Source organism: Nicotiana tomentosiformis, chromosome 5 (genome assembly GCF_000390325.3).
Source record: "Nicotiana tomentosiformis chromosome 5, ASM39032v3, whole genome shotgun sequence".
Taxonomy (NCBI): Eukaryota; Viridiplantae; Streptophyta; class Magnoliopsida; order Solanales; family Solanaceae; genus Nicotiana; species Nicotiana tomentosiformis.
The window spans coordinates 101,402,115-101,418,487 of NC_090816.1; the positions used below are offsets into that span (position 1 = coordinate 101,402,115).

Consider the following 16,373-nt stretch of genomic DNA (forward strand, 5'->3'; position numbering starts at 1 on the left):
CAAATTGTCAGGACATTTAAAAAATTATGTCCTTAGTTTTTGTCTCTTCATTTGACAATTTGTCATAGAATTGACGACTTGCAGCAAACTAATGTATATGTAGTGTTGCTTGCACAGCAAAATAAAAATGAAGTTGTTAACCAATATACTAGGAAAAAGAAGAGAGATAGTATTGGTTTTGATGGTCCATCATTTGTTATTCTTACTCCTACTCCTCCGACTACACAAGATGGAGTAGACTATCAAGATGATGAAATTTCAAAAGAGAGAAGTGGAGGACAATCTCAAGACATAGAAAATACCCAAGGAACAAGAATAAGTGAGATTGTTTGCAAATGTATAGAAGGAACATATGATATCTCTACACCTCTCTCTCTTACAGACAATATTGGAAGCCAAAAAAATATCAGTCAAGATAATGATTTAACTGGCATGATCTTGACAGTTGCAAAAGGTTAGATGGAGTTTTTTTTTCATCTTATACATGTTTGTTTTAATCAAAGATTAGTAACAAGTACTAATTATGTTACCTCATGTAAATATTTTGCAGAATCTTGTGAACTTGCAATCGAAGAACATGGAGAACAATTGCAAGATAAAGAAAATGCAAGCAATATGTCAGCTCCATTATCTATTAAAGAAATATAAGAAGGCAACGTGGCCAACACAGGTATTGATTGTGTCATTAATATTGTATTCATAATTCAAATTGTCAGGACATTTCAAAAATTATGTCCTTAGTTTTTGTCTCTTCATTTGACAATTCATAGAATTGACGACTTACAGCAAACTAATGTATATGTAGTGTTGATTGCAGAGCAAAACAAAAATAAAGCCGCTAACCAATATACTAGGAAAAGGAAGAGAGATAGTATTGGTTTTGATGGTCCATCATTTGCTATTCTTACTTCTACTCCTACGACTACACAAATGAGCATTGATGAGGGTTTGTCTATGGAGGTTGAAGAAAATGTTGAAGAAGAACTTGGTCGAGGGAAAAGGAATAAGAAGCTTAGGGTGCAATTGAAATCTCCTTTTGAACAGAAAAGAAAAAGAGGAACATCGATGGCGCACAATGAAAATACTCTCAAGTATACAGTCTGGATAAAATCAAAATATACTCGTACATGTATTTTTTATTATGCCAAAGATAATGAAAACTTATTGAAGAAATTTATTGGGTGGTTGGGCAAGGAGAAAAGGAAAGGTCGCAAAAAAGTGTAAGTCCCTAAATGTATTCATTATTTCTTAATTGTTTACATTTGTGTCTTGAACTTGTAATTTTAAATTCAGGACTAAGTGTATTGAGCTTCCAACTCTAACTTCATGACTAAATGTCCTAAATTTTTGAGCTTGTAACTTTAAGTTAATGATTAAGTGTCCTTAACTTTTGAGATTGTAAGTCTAAGTTCAGGACTAAGTGTCCTTAACTTTTTAACTTGTAACTGTAAGTTAAGGACTACATGTCCTTAATTTTTGAATTTGCAACTCAAACTTCAGGACCAAGTGTCCTTAATTTTTGAACTTCCACTCTAAGTTCAGGACCAATTGTCCTTAACTTATGAGCTTGTTACTCTAAGTTCAAGACTTTAATTTATGAGCTTGTAAGTCTAAGTTCAGGACCAAGTGTCCTTAACTTTTGAACTTGTAACTATAAGTTAAGGACTGCCTGTCCTTAATTTTTAAATTTGCAACTCTAACTTCAGGACCAGGTGTCCTTAATTTTTGAACTTCCACTCTAAGTTCAGGACCAATTGTCCTTAACTTATGAGCTTGTTACTCTAAGTTCATGACTAATTGTCCTTTAATTTATAAGCTAGTAAGTCTAAGTTCAGGACCAAGTGTCCTTAACTTTTGAACTTGTAACTGTAAGTTAAGGACATCCTGTCCTTAATTTTTGAATTTGCAACTCTAACTTCAGGACCAAGTATCCTTAATTTTTGCACTTTCATTCTAAGTTCAGGATCAATTGTCCTTAACTTATGAGCTTGTTACTCTAAGTTTAGGAATTTAATTTATGAGCTTGTGAATCTAAGTTCAGGACCAAGTGTCCTTAACTTTTGAACTTGTAACTGTAAGTTAAGGACTACCTGTCCTTAAATTTTGAATTTGCAACTCTAACTTCAGGACCAAGTGTCCTAAACTTATGACCTTGTTACTGTAAGTTCAGAACTAAGTGTCCTTAATTAGGAATTGAGGACTAACTTATAAACTTTCTAACTTTGATATTTTCAAAATTTTCAGGGGACAAACTGATATATATGCCGAGGATAATGGTGTGAGAAAGAATCCATATAAATTGTACCATCAAAAAATCAGTAGCAAAATGTTCTTCCTTGAGCTTGCAGATAGTAGCTTTGTACTTGATGATAAGGTTTGATAATTTACAAGGCATTTGTTTTCTTTCTTCTTAATTTATTATTTTTTAATTATTTATGACTGATGGATTTTTTTTCTTTTTTTGCCTTTTTATGAAGCATATTGACATTGCCCTGTATTATTTGAGAAAGAAGGAATGCTACCACCCTTGCGCCCATCCTTTTCGTTGCACAACTACATATATACTTTTTGATAACTATATGCTAATTGTGTATAAGGATTTCAATGAAGATGCTTCAGATTTATTTTGGTGTGATGATAATCAGTTGGTTCTCACACCATATGTGTGGGGTGACAATCGTAGATATGGAATTGCTTGGACAGAGGTTGACAATATCATTTTTCCATGTCGGCTTCCTTCAGAAGATAATGATGTTGCGACACATTTTCTTTTGGGGGTATTGGACTTGAATGAGAGAAAGATTGATGTGTATGATTCCATATATAGTGAGCCATATGAGCAAGGAATGAAACACATTGAAATGTATGCACGCATGATCCCCCACTTGCTAAAGTTCTCACAGTTTGAGAAAAATCACAAGTCTTTTGGAAATGCATTCAACAAATTTGATATTCGGTGGCAAAGATCACCACACCAAATTGGATCGTATGTGTTGTCATTTGCTATATAATTTATATGTACTTTCGATTTATTTTATTAAAGATATTATTTAATTGACTCCATATTTTTTTAGGAATGATTGTGGTGCATTCCTAATCAAGTATGTGGAGTTGTTGATGATGGGAAAGGATGTGGAGAAATTCCAACCTGAGGACATATCAAACTTCAGAAAAGAACTTGCAGTAAATCTTTGGAAACATGGAGAGTGAAAAAGAAATTCTGATTATGATACACCACCAAAAAATGTCGGCGACGACTATGATAGTGAAAATGAAACTTCCTGCCCAAAGGAGCTGTAGTGTAGTTGTAAAAAAAGTCAGCTGTAGTGAAATTGGTATAAAATTATTGTAAAGAATCCATATGAATTCTGAAATATCCTGTAAATTATCACAAGGCACTTTATTTTGTTTGCATAGCATAATTATTTGGTCACAGCTATGCTAAATTACAGTTTCAGTAGTAATATGAAGGCATCGTGTTATTAATTTCTTTCTTTCTGTTAGCTATTGATTTGTCCATTTTTTCACAGTTTTAAAGGGCCAATCTTTGATTAAATTGTCTTGAAGTTTTTAGAAATTCAAAGCAACACACATTGATTGTTGTAGAACTTTTGAATCAGTTAACTACATCATTATTTGTTGAAGGATGAAAATAATATTCAAGACATATTTTTTTAAATGTGCTAAACTTCTGGAATATAGACAATAAACTGAGATTTTCAGAAGTTAAGGACATTTTAGAAATTTATATCCTATATATTAGATTCATACTTCAAATATTCAGGACGTTTTAAAAAATTGTGTCCTAAAGTCTACTTGTACCAATCTCATTTTAAAAATAAGATGTAGCAAGCTGTGTTTAGCAAGCTGCATATGTCAAGTTTTATAACTACTGATTTGTCCATTTTAAATTGCCAGTTTTTTATTAAATATGCAGAGATATAGCAAAAGATACATTGATTGTTGGAGAACTTCAGGACATTATGTTCATAAACGTCCTGATTTGTTGAAGGATGAAAATAATATTCAGGACATATTTTTCTTAAATGTCCTGAACTTCTGGAAATCTAGATAATAATCTGAGATTTCCATAAGTTAAGGACATTTTAGAAATTTATGTCCTTAATATTAGATTCATACTTAAAATTTCCAGGACTTGTAAAAGATTATGTCCTTAAGTTTTACTTGTACCAATCTCATTTTAAAAATAAAGATGTAGCAAACTGCAGGCATCAAATTATATAAAGAAAAGGATTTTCTTGTTTACTTACGGCAAGAATAAAATTCCATAAACAATAATTGATCCGACAAAGGTAAATTGAACTCTCAGAAAAAAAAAAGAAACAAAGAGCACGTAAGCACAAAGAAACTTTGAAAATTCAGGACATCTTTTATATAACCATCTGCTAATGTTTACTTGCTCAAATAAAAACAATCTAAATGAATCCAATTTATAGCAAAAACTTAAAAGAGTAGATAAACATAAGTGGATATATCTATTATTCTCTATGCTTCCTTGAAAATGGATGGACTGCCGGATAATATATACAAGATGTTCTATTATGACCAATTCTTCTGCATCGACCACATTTGAATGTTATTTTTGATGATTCGGTAGCTGGAATATGCCTTTTCTTCTGCCTTCTACCTAGCGGGACTTTAAAATTTGGAGGTTTAATAATTTGTGACTTAACACTCTCTGGTACAATCCAAGAATCCGTATGTCCTACAGGATGTATTTGTCTTTCATATATTTTCAGCCAAGATTCCTTTAAGTACCAGTCCGAGCAGAAATTGGACTTCTTGATGTTTCTCTTCTCGATAGCTGCAATTGCATGTATACATGGTAATTCATCAAATTGAAACTGAAAACAATCACATGTTCTTTTGTTTAAGTCCACCAAGAAAGTAATTCCTTCTTCCTCAACTCTAGAACTCCATGAATCAACAGGGAAGACCTTCAAAGTTGAAAAACTATAAGTTAGTACATTATGTTAAATTATCATTAAAATAATAAGCTAAAGTAAGAACATTATACAACATTTAAAGTAAAAGCTAAATCTATCTTTTTCTTTAATTCCTCTTCTACCCAACAAGAAACGTCATAAAAAGTTCATTCTGCTTCATTTCTTCTTTCATAAAACCAATGTTGTAACTTCACTTGGATGAAATCCATCATTCTTAATATAGGCAACTCCCTTGCTTCTAATAGCACATAATTTATTAACTCAACTATGTTTGTTGTGAGCATGTCATATCTTCGTCGTGGACTACAAGAACGTGCCCACCTTTTCGATGGTTCTTCCATCAAGTAGTCAAAAGTCTTCTTATCAACTTTTGCTATATCTGACATGTATAGATCAAATTCTTTGCGCATGTATACTCTTGCAGCACTTTGGAAAAGTTTTATGACCTCACTTTTCATTTTCCTTTGCTTTAGGTTCTGCTCCACATGATAGATACAAATCTCATGGTGGCTTTCAGGATATACCTTTGTAATGCCATGTGCAATAGATTGATACCAGTCCGTTAAAAAAATTAAATTATCACGGCTCCCAATTGCATTACGAAGCTCACTAAAGTACCACTCATAGGAATTGTAATTTTCAGATTCTGCAATTCCAAAGGCTAGTGGGAATATTTGGTTATGTGCATCCTTTGAAACTGAAATCATTAAAACACCACGATATTTTAACTTAAAAAAAGTTGCATCAACATCAATCACTGGTCTACAATGATTCCAACCAGCTATTGATGATCCATATGCATAAAACATATAAAGAAACCTGAAAATACAGTTTAACAGAAGGTTAAAAATATAGGACACCAAATCCTTAAAATTTACACTACACACATCAAAGTTAAGGACATCTTATCCTTAATATTTTCACTGCACACATCAAAGTTAAGGATAACTTGTCCTTAACTTTTACAATGCACACATCAAAGTTAAGAACACCATGTCCTTAATATTTTCACTGCACATATCAAAATTAAGGACAAAATATCCTTAACATTTTCAGTGCACACATCAAAGTTAAGGACAACTTGTCCTTAACTTTTAGAATGCACACATCAAAGTTAAGGACACCATGTCCTTAACATTTTCACTGCACACATCAAAGTTAAGGACACCACGTCCTTAACATTTTTACTGCACACATCAAAGTTAAGGACACCATGTCCTTAACATTTTCACTGCACACATCAAAGTTAAGGACACCATTTAGTTAACTTTTTCACTGCATATATCAAAGTTAAGGATACTATGTCCTTAACATTTTCACTGCACATATCAAAGTTAAGAACACAATGTCCTTAACTTTTTCACTGCACACACCAAAGTTAAGGACACCATGTCCTTAACTTTTACAATGCACACATCAAAGTTAAGGACACCATGTCCTTAAGTTTTTCACTACATACATCCAAGTTAAGGATACCATGTCCTTAACATTTTCACTGTATACATTAAAGTTAAGGACAACTTGTCCTTAACCTTTACAATGCACACATTAAAGTTAAGGACACCATGTCCTTAACTTTTACAATGCACACATCCAAGTTAAGGACAGCTTGTCCTTAACTTTTACAATGTACATCAAAGTTAAGGACACCATGTCCTTAACTTTTTCACTGCACACATCAAAGTTAATGACACCATGTCCTTAACTTTTACATTGCACACATCAAAGTTAAGGACACCATGTACTTAACTTTTATAACGCACACATCAAAGTTAAGGACACCATGTCCTTAACTTTTTCACTACACACATCCAAGTTAAGGACACCATGTCCTTAACATTTTCACTGCACACATCAAAGTTAAGGATACCATGTCCTTAACATTTTCACTGCACACATCAAAGTTAAGGACACCATGTCCTTATCTTTTTCATTGCACACATCAAAGTTAAGGATACCTTGTCCTTAACTTTTTCATTGCACACATCCAAGTTAAGGACACCATGTCCTTAGCTTTTTCACCGCACACATCAAAGTTAAGGACACCATATCCTTAACATTTTCATTACACACATCCAGGTTAAGGACACCATGTCCTAAAGTTTATAAAACAGACTAATAAACTCTTTTTGATTGTTTATCTGTTATTGCCGTCTATCTTTATGTTAGTGTATGTTCCCGGATTTTTGCTTTTCATCATATACAAGTATGAAGACAATAATTCATAATTCTCTTCAGGAGTTCCTCTTATTAAAGCTGAAGCATGTTGAATAGCACGCCACGCCTTGTGATAACCAATATCTAGTCCATGCAATTTTTGCATTTATGCCATGACAAAGGCTGGTGTAACTTCAAACCTTGGGTCTCGAAGATTGTCGATAATGTAACCACTAATCAACTTTGAAGTTCCATGCCTTTGATCAGCTTTCATAGTGTTAACTGAACAGTCATGATTTTTCTCATTCCTTACTATCTTGAATAGTGTTGAATCTTTAATTCTGAAAGCACGCACACACCACCCACACCTATCATTATTGCATTTCAATGAATTTCTTGTTGAGCTTGATCTAACAACCTTGAATTCAAAATATCCTTTAATTGCTATATTGAAAAAACAGTTAATTATACTCTTTCTTTTATCAAATATTGATCCCACTTTTATTTCATCCAACGAAGCATTTTCTCTTAATATCGTAGTTGGGGATTCTTTTTGTTTCGAATTTGAGCTTCGTCTAGTTAGTTGAGTAAAGGTTTTTTCAGCAACTTTTTCTATTACCGGTGCACTCTCTAAGACTTGAATACCCAAAGCTTGTTCGTTGTCAATCTCTATAATGCTTTGTCCCTCTACTTGAATAGAATCAAATGTTTGAACACCTCTTCAGTTATTGGTTGAGCTTCAACCACATCTATTTCCATTATCTGTTGGCATTTGTCTTGATTGTCTTGTTGAGTTTCTGTATTGACATGTTCAAATGTGCTTGTAGAATCAAAAACTCTTTCTGAAATATCAACAATGAAACGACAGCCCTTGAAGAGTGAATGTCTTTTTAGTAACTCTATACATGTATGAAGATCTAAATCTTTAGATACAAGGATTCCCTTGCTTGTTCCCATATTGATATCAAACCATATCATTGCTTCAAACTTGTCTCTATCCAATTCAATAACTTCAAAGACCTGGTTAATGAAATCTTCAAATCGAATTGCCTCAGGTACTAGAACAAGCTTTGTTTGATGATCAAGATACTTATAGTCTGCAGTCCATCTACCATTAAAAGCAACTATAACCATCCTGCAAGTCAAGAAAATGGGAAATTCAGGACATATTTATACAACAATCATGAAGTTAAGGACATGATGTCCTAAACTTTAGCAATACAAGTTGCAAATACAGGACATTATATCCTTAATATTTACACAGTAGTCATGAAGTTAAGGACATCATCTCCTAAACTTTATTAGTACAAGTTGCAAAAATAGAACACTATGTCCTTAATTTTTACACAGTAGTCATGAAGTTAAGGACATCATGTCCTAAACTTTATTAGTACAAGTTGCAAAAACAGGACACTATGTCCTTAACTTTAATGTGTGCAGTCAAAATGTTAAGGACATGGTATTCTTAACTTGGATGTGTGCAGTGTAAAAGTTAAGGATATGGTATCCTTAACTTTGATGTGTGCATTGTAAAAGTTAAGGACAAGTTGTCCTTAACTTTGATGTGTGCAGTAAAAATTTTAAGGACAAGTTGTCCTTAACTTTGATATCTGCAGTGTAAATGTTAAGGACAAGCTATCCTTAACTTTGATGTGTGCAGTGAAAATGTTAAGTACATGGTGTCCTTCACTTTGATGTGTGCAGTAAAAATGTTAAGGACATGGTGTCCTTAATATTTAGAACAACAGTCATGAAATTAAGGATATCGTGTCCACTTTATTAATATAATTTGCAAATACAGGATACTATGTCCTTAATATTTAGAACAACAGTCATGAAGTTAAGGACATCGTGTCCTTAACTTTATTAATACAAGTTGCAAAATACATGACACTTTATCCTTAATATTTTTTAGACCAACAATCATATTAAGGACACCAAATCCTTAACATTATGTCCTCAATATTGACAGAACAATCACAGAGTTAAGGACGCAATGTCCTTAACGTTATCAATACAGAAAAGAAAAAAAAATAAATTCCTAGCATATTATTCTTCAGTAACGAAATAAAAATTCACACAAACACGCAAAAGCATATAGAGATATCTGAAACTTTAGAACTTACTGTAATTTTATGGTGAATTTTGGACGAGAAAGTTGAATTCTGAACTTAGACAAAAATTTGAAATCGGAAGAGAAGCTTCTGCAATTTTGGACGATCACAACAATTCTCTGCACGTAAGTTTGCACGTAAGTTTGAGCTGCTGCTGATCGTGAATAAGGAGCGTATGTATCAGCGAAATCCTATATAGCAGAAGGGTATTTTCGTCCGGGCGGGTAAAAATTTATTAAAGCAGTGGCTAAAGACTAAATAAATTTAAAACAGTGGCTTAAAAATAAATACATGTGTTATTACTGGCTATCTGTGCACATAGCCTTCGGTGTGATCATCCAAAATCCGGTTCGTGGATTTGGGCTTATCCACCCATGGACCCGATTATCCTTGTTCTCACAAGAATATTGATATTTGTCATCAACCTAAATACAATATTTTGAGTAAGTAAATAAAGTTAAAAGGTAAAAAATTAAAACAATACTGTAAAATTTAAAATTTACCTCTCCTTTAATGAAAGAATTAGTTGGGTTTGTAAGAAGAACAGCTTCTGATAATCAAGTTTCTGGCCCATTTCACGATCTTGGGCCGTAGGCATAATCCTTTGCCGTTTATCTGAAATTGCCATATATTGGAATCTGCCCAAACAATTTTAAAACTATTAAATTTAATTATTTCGAAAACGATTATAGACCATACCCCACCCCCTTGAGTAGAAATGACACCATATATCCACTCTAAAGGGCTACTATTTAAGAACTAGTCAGTGCGTCTTGAATTTAAATTTTTCAGGATAAAAATGTCTGGAGTTGTCCTGAAATTAATATTTTTAGCTTAAAATTTCAGGACAAGAAAAAAGAGAATAAATAATAAAGGCATATATAGTATGTGTATTTACATACAATTCTTCTATGAGCTTGAAGAGAATTCTTCCTTGGTAGACATCAATATTTGGCCATCATTCCAAACGTTCCAAAATACCATAAGAGTAAAATCCAGAACTTCCTCTTAGTATTATAAGCCTACGAGTTTAGAGAAAAGAAAATATTAAGTTTGATAATAAAACAAATATTATATTTCGTAATTACAACACAACAAATCACAAAAGAATCACTTAATGACAATCACAACAAATAGTTAATAGCATTAATTTTATAATGGATGTTTGACTAAATTGCTCCCTTTTCGTCTTTAAATGAGTAATTAATGACAATTTTCCTTCTTGGAATAGTTTTGACTTAATTGGCATAATAATTGTTTGACCAAAACGTAATTATTTTTGGCTAAACTAATTGAATTATTTAATGAGGGGTTAAGCCTAGCTGATAATAATAACTTAAGATGTGAATTTAATATACCAATATCAATAATGGAAGAGGAGTATCTAGCATTTAATTAGATCGAATGGCACTGAATTAAATAGGGAGAATGATTCAACTAATATCGAATGGGATAAAATGGTTCCTCTTCTAACTATGACGGATGACAAATAGATACAAGAATTTTGGAGCCTTTCTTGGATCTGCTGTAAAAAATGTAGAGAGTCTGTTTTTGTCAAGGAAGTTCTTGTCAGTCGATCCCCTCATCTGATCTATCTCTTTCTCTTTATAGGGGCAGGCCCTCAACTAAACCTAAACATACAAGTATAAAGAATATCTAACAGAATATTCTCTTAAAGGTTCTATTACTAAACTTGCCGTTACTGCTCCCTCTGATACTCGACCTCGGCCATAATTGGTTGCTCGGCAATGAATCCCATTAGTTACTAGTCGACCTCGGCCAAATTACCTATGGCAACATCACTTTGTGTTGAATGCCCTTAGGCAGATTTTGATCCATACAGTTAGTCCCTCCGATTACCGGGGTCGTCTCTCGGACGACCTCGGTGAGCAGACTTCGCTAGTTGTCTTTTGAGAGTTTTTAAGCGAGCAGGTCGAGTAGTAACATTCTTGGCGAGGTGATAAAGTGGTGCTTCGTGAACCATAACTTATCGTTACGCTGATTCAGATTGACATCACGATGCCACGAGTCATTATTACGCCTTTTCTCGATGTATTGGGTCATTTTTAGTCCCTATGTCATTTCGATATCCGTGCGTGGCATTGACGGTTTATATTCTCGATCGTGGTGCCCAGGTTCCTATAAATAGGGACATAAGACCTTTAGCCTGTTTTTTTTACTGTTTTTCGAACATTTAATACTCATCTCTTCTTTCCTTCTTTCATTGTTGTTGCTTTTGTTACCTTCAGCCTTACATTCCTATTTTCACTAGTTCAAATATCTTTATATCTCTTCTGCGCTTTGCATTTTCTCGACATAAAAATGAGCAAAAATGATTCAGGGAGAGTGCCTGATCCTGTTCCCTTGGCGGTTCGCATGCCCCCCCCTCCCCCTCACGATGATGAAGTGGCCATGGTTGCTGAAGATGACAGCTTTCCTACGGTGGAGGAAATAATTCCTCGTAAGGAGAAAGATATGTCAGATTTCTCAAAGATGCCCGAAGATGACCCCGAAATTTTGGCGTCGCTGATGACATAGGCAGCCATCGCCAAGTTTATGGCTAAATTTAAAATTCCCGCCCACATACACATCATCCCAGCGGGGCGGGGCGTGGTACAAATACATCACCCTAGGTACTGCACCTTCTAGTCCTACCCCTTCTTTATAGGTTATTCTTTTCATATTCTACCCCTGGCTGAAGAGTTTTACCATTACTATCGGGTGTGCCCAATTCAACTTTCCCCATATATTTACAAGCTCATCCGCATGATTTCGAAGTTCGCAGAGTTCGTCGGGGTCGAGTGTGATGACCCAAAAGGTCATCTTTAAATTTAATAATTATTTCTATATTCTGATACCTTAAATAGTACCATTCAACTTTCCTCGACTTGCGTGCACAACCTGTAAATTTTTTCGGAAAGTTTTTATGTAAAGAATTGATTAAAATGTGAAATAGAGCTTTAAAACTCAATTGGATTGACTTTGGTCAATATTTTGAGCAAACAGACCCCGATCAGTATTTTGACAGTTCTGATAGGTCCGTATCGTAATTTGGGACTTGGGCGTATGCCCGGAATCTAATTCGGAGGTACCTAGCTCGAGTTACCCCATGTTTTCGAAATTTTGAACTTTAAAGGCTTAATGACATTAAAGAATTGACCAATGTTTGACTTTGTTAATATCGGGTCCATATTTTGGTTCTGGAATTCGATATAGGTTTGTTACTATATTTATGACTTGTCTGTCAAATTTGGGGAGAAATAGAGTTGGTTTGACGTTATTCAAATGCCCGATTGTTAAAATAGAAATTCGAAAATTTTATTGAAAATATCATTTGATTTGGAGTATGATTTGTAGTTCTGGGCATTATTTTAGTGTTTTGATCACGCGAGCAAGTTCGTATGATATTTTTGGATTTGTCTGCATGTTTGATTTGGAGCCCCGAGGGCTTGGATGAATTTCGGATAGGCTACACGTGGTTTGGAACTTAGAAAATCTGGTTTTTACTTAGCTAAAGTTGTCGTCTGGTTTCCTTCTTCGCATTCGCGAATGCGAAGAGTGAACGGGCTGGGTGGGATTTTACCCTACGCGAACGCGAAGTAGAGGGGGGTTGCCCTTCGCGAACGTGTAGCTTATGGAACCTGGGGGAGGGGAATTAAGTAATACTCTTCGTGAACACGGAGAAAGGCTCGTGAACGCGTAGGCTGGTGGATGTAAGCCTTCAAGAATGCGAAGGGTATCTCGCAAACACGAAGGCCAATTGGACTGCTGCATATCGCGAACGCGAAGAAGGCCTGACGCCCATTGATTAAACATACCCAAACGGGATTTTTCTCATTTTTCACAAACCCACAATTAGAACTCGGTTTAAGGGCGATTTCAAAGGAGTTTTTCACGATTTCGAATTGGATAAGTGTTCTTTATCATATAGTGATTATATTTCATAAATCCATGTTTATATTCATCATTTATTTCGGATTTAGAGGGAAGAAATTGGAATTTTTGTAAAACTTTCCAAAAATGAAAATTTAAGATTTGAAGGTCCATTTGACATCGGAATTTGATAATTTTTATATGGTTGGACTCGTCTCAAAACGCGTGTTCAAATTTCATAATTTTTTCTGAAATTCGAGATATGGCCCCACTGTTAATTTTTGAGATGCATTTCGGATTTTAATCCGAAAAATTAGTAAATTCATATGGAATTAATTCCTACGATTTGTATTGAGTATATTAAATTGTTTATTACTAGATTTGAGAATTTTGGACACGAATTCGTGAGGCAAAGGTTTATTGAAATCTTAAATTTGATTGCAAAGCGAGGTTAGTGTCATGGTTAACCTTGACTTGAGGGAGTAGGATTTAATTGTCTATTTGCTATGTGATTTAATATGTGGGTACAACGTTTATATGAGGTGACGAGTACTTATAGGTTGTGGTTGAGTCAAAGCATGCTGGAGGATTTTATTCATTTTAAATAATTGCTTATTTAATTAAGATATTCTTGTTTAAGTTAATTATTTATTATTTGATCATTTCTCATGAAATTTTTATTGATTTAATTATTGTTGAATACGCTGAGAAAGAGCGTAAAAGCACGAAGGGTGATGTCGTGCCATTTTTATTATTTATACTATCATTGACATGGTAAGAAAGAGTGTAAAATCACGAAGGGTGTTGCCGTGCCATTTTTGAGTGTAAAAGTAAGAAGGGTGATGTCGTGCCATTTTCAAAGAGTGTAAAAGCATGAAGGGTGATGTTGTGCCAAAAGAGAGTAAAAGCACGAAGGATCATATCGTGCCAATTATTATTATTATTTAGTTATCAGTTTATGGGAGGGATGAGAGTAAAAACACGAAGGGTGGTGTCGTGCCATTTTCAGTTGCTCATTTTATTGTTGATGAATTAATTAGCTGCTAAGTGATACTTCTCATGCTGAAATTATTATATCATTCCCATTCGCATGTTCCCTCCCAAATTTATAAAGTGTTATTGTTTTATTATTGTTGCTTCGTATTTGTATATACTTATACAAGTTGTTTACGTACGTGTCCTATCATAGCCTCGTCACTACTTCGTCGAGGTTAGGCTCGACACATACAGAGTGCATGGGGTAAGTTGTACTCATACTACACTCTGCACTTATTGTGCAGATTTTGGAGTTGGTACCAGCGGCGTACCATAAACTTGCTCGGGTTCAGCTACGCAGAGGAGACTTAAGGTATAACTGCACAGCGTTCGCAGTTCTAAAGTCCCCTTCTATCTTATCTTAGATGTGTATTATCTTTCAAACAACTTGAATTTTATTCAGACCTTTATTTGTATTATTCTAGTAGCTCGTGCACTTGTGACACCAGATTCGGGGATGTATTATTATGATTCGGTAGTTATGGTCTTCCATACTTTATTTTTGTAATTGACTTCTGTTTAATGTAATTTTCTTAAAAAATGGTTAAGATTATTTTAACATTTTCTTGCCTAGCAAGTGAAAAGTTAGGCGACATCACGATCCTGAAGTGGGAATTTCGGGTCGTGACACTTGGTATCAAAGCACTAGGTTACTTAGTTTCTTGCCTAACAAGTGAAACGTTAGGCGATATCACGATCCTGAAGTGGGAATTTCGGGTCGTGACACTTGGGATCAGAGCACTAGGTTACTTAGGTCTCACGAGTCACGAGCAAGCTTAGTAGATTCTGAAGGATTGGTACAGAGACGCCTGTACTTATCTTTCATAGGCTATGAAGTTTAGGAATAATATCAATTCTTTCTTATTCTTTTGTGCAATCTTATTCTATCATCGATGATTGAATCATTCTATTCTTATTCTCTCGTATATGGTGAGAACACGTAATACATCTACCAATGGACAGGGACCAGAGCCCCGGGTGGCAACTATGACCAGGGTTAGAGGTCGAGGTCGAGGCCGAGATCGCGCTAGAGGCCGAGGCCGAGGCAGAGGTAGAGCTCTGTCTAGAGCTCAAGCAGCATCACCTGTTGTAGAACCTTGGGAAGATCTTCAAGAGGAGGTTCCAATTCATATTATACCAATTGGACTAGTTGAGGTCCCGGAAGGATTTATAGCTACTCCAGTGCTTCAGGATGCTCTAGTCTGTTTGGTGAGTCTTATGGAGGGCGTGGCCCAGAATGGTACATTTTCAGTGGCACCAGTCATCTCACAGGCTGGGGGAGGAGCACAAACTCCCAGTACTCTCGCTCCGGAGCAGATGACTCCCCAATATCAGGCTCTAGTAGCCCCGTCAGTTGGGGTAGTTTAGCCAGTTGTTGCGGCACAAGCCAGTGATAGGCCCGCCATGTCTTCTGAGGCCTTATTGAGACAAGATAATTTTATTAAGCTCTTTCCAGTTCACTTCAGTGATACACCTTTTGAGGACCCACAGGATTATCTTGACCGCTGCCATGAGGTATTGCGAAACATGGGTATAGTTGAGACCAATGGGGTCGATTTTGCTGTATTTCAGATGACGGATTCCGCCAAGAGGTGGTGGAGAGATTATATGTTGACCAAAAAAGTTGGATCGCCTACATTAACCTGGGATCAGTTTTTATGGCTATTGCTAGATTAAGATTATTTTAACATTTTCTTGCCTAGCAAGTGAAACGTTAAGCGACATCACGATCCTGAAGTGGGAATTTCGGGCCGTGACACTTGGTATCAGAGCACTAGGTTACTTAGTTTCTTGCCTAGCAAGTAAAACGTTAGGCGACATCACGATCCTGAAGTGGGAATTTCGGGTCGTGACACTTGGTATCAGAGCACTAGGTTACTTAGGTCTCACGAGTCACGAGCAAGCTTAGTAGATTCTGAAGGATTGGTACAGAGACGTCTGTACTTATCTTTCATAGGCTATGAAGTTTAGGAATAATATCAATTCTTTCTTATTCTGTTGTGCAATCTTATTCTATCATCGATGATTGAATCATTCTATTCTTATTCTCTCGTATATGGTGAGAACACGTAATACATCTACCAATGGACAGGGACCAGAGCCCCGGGTGGCAACTATGACCAGGGGTAGAGGTCGAGGTCGAGGCCGAGGTCGCGCTAGAGGCCGAGGCCGAGGCAGAGGTAGAGCTCTGTCTAGAGCTCAAGCAGCATCACCTGTTGTAGAACCT

The 16,373-nt window shown here is 35.4% G+C and overlaps 1 pseudogene; it reads right to left on the minus strand.

Annotated features, from left to right (window-relative positions):
- The window catches only part of LOC138891436 (probable rhamnogalacturonate lyase B), a 95,509-nt pseudogene extending 84,207 nt beyond the window's left edge, over positions 1–11,302 (minus strand).
- Between the last annotated feature and the right edge of the window lie 5,071 nt (positions 11,303–16,373).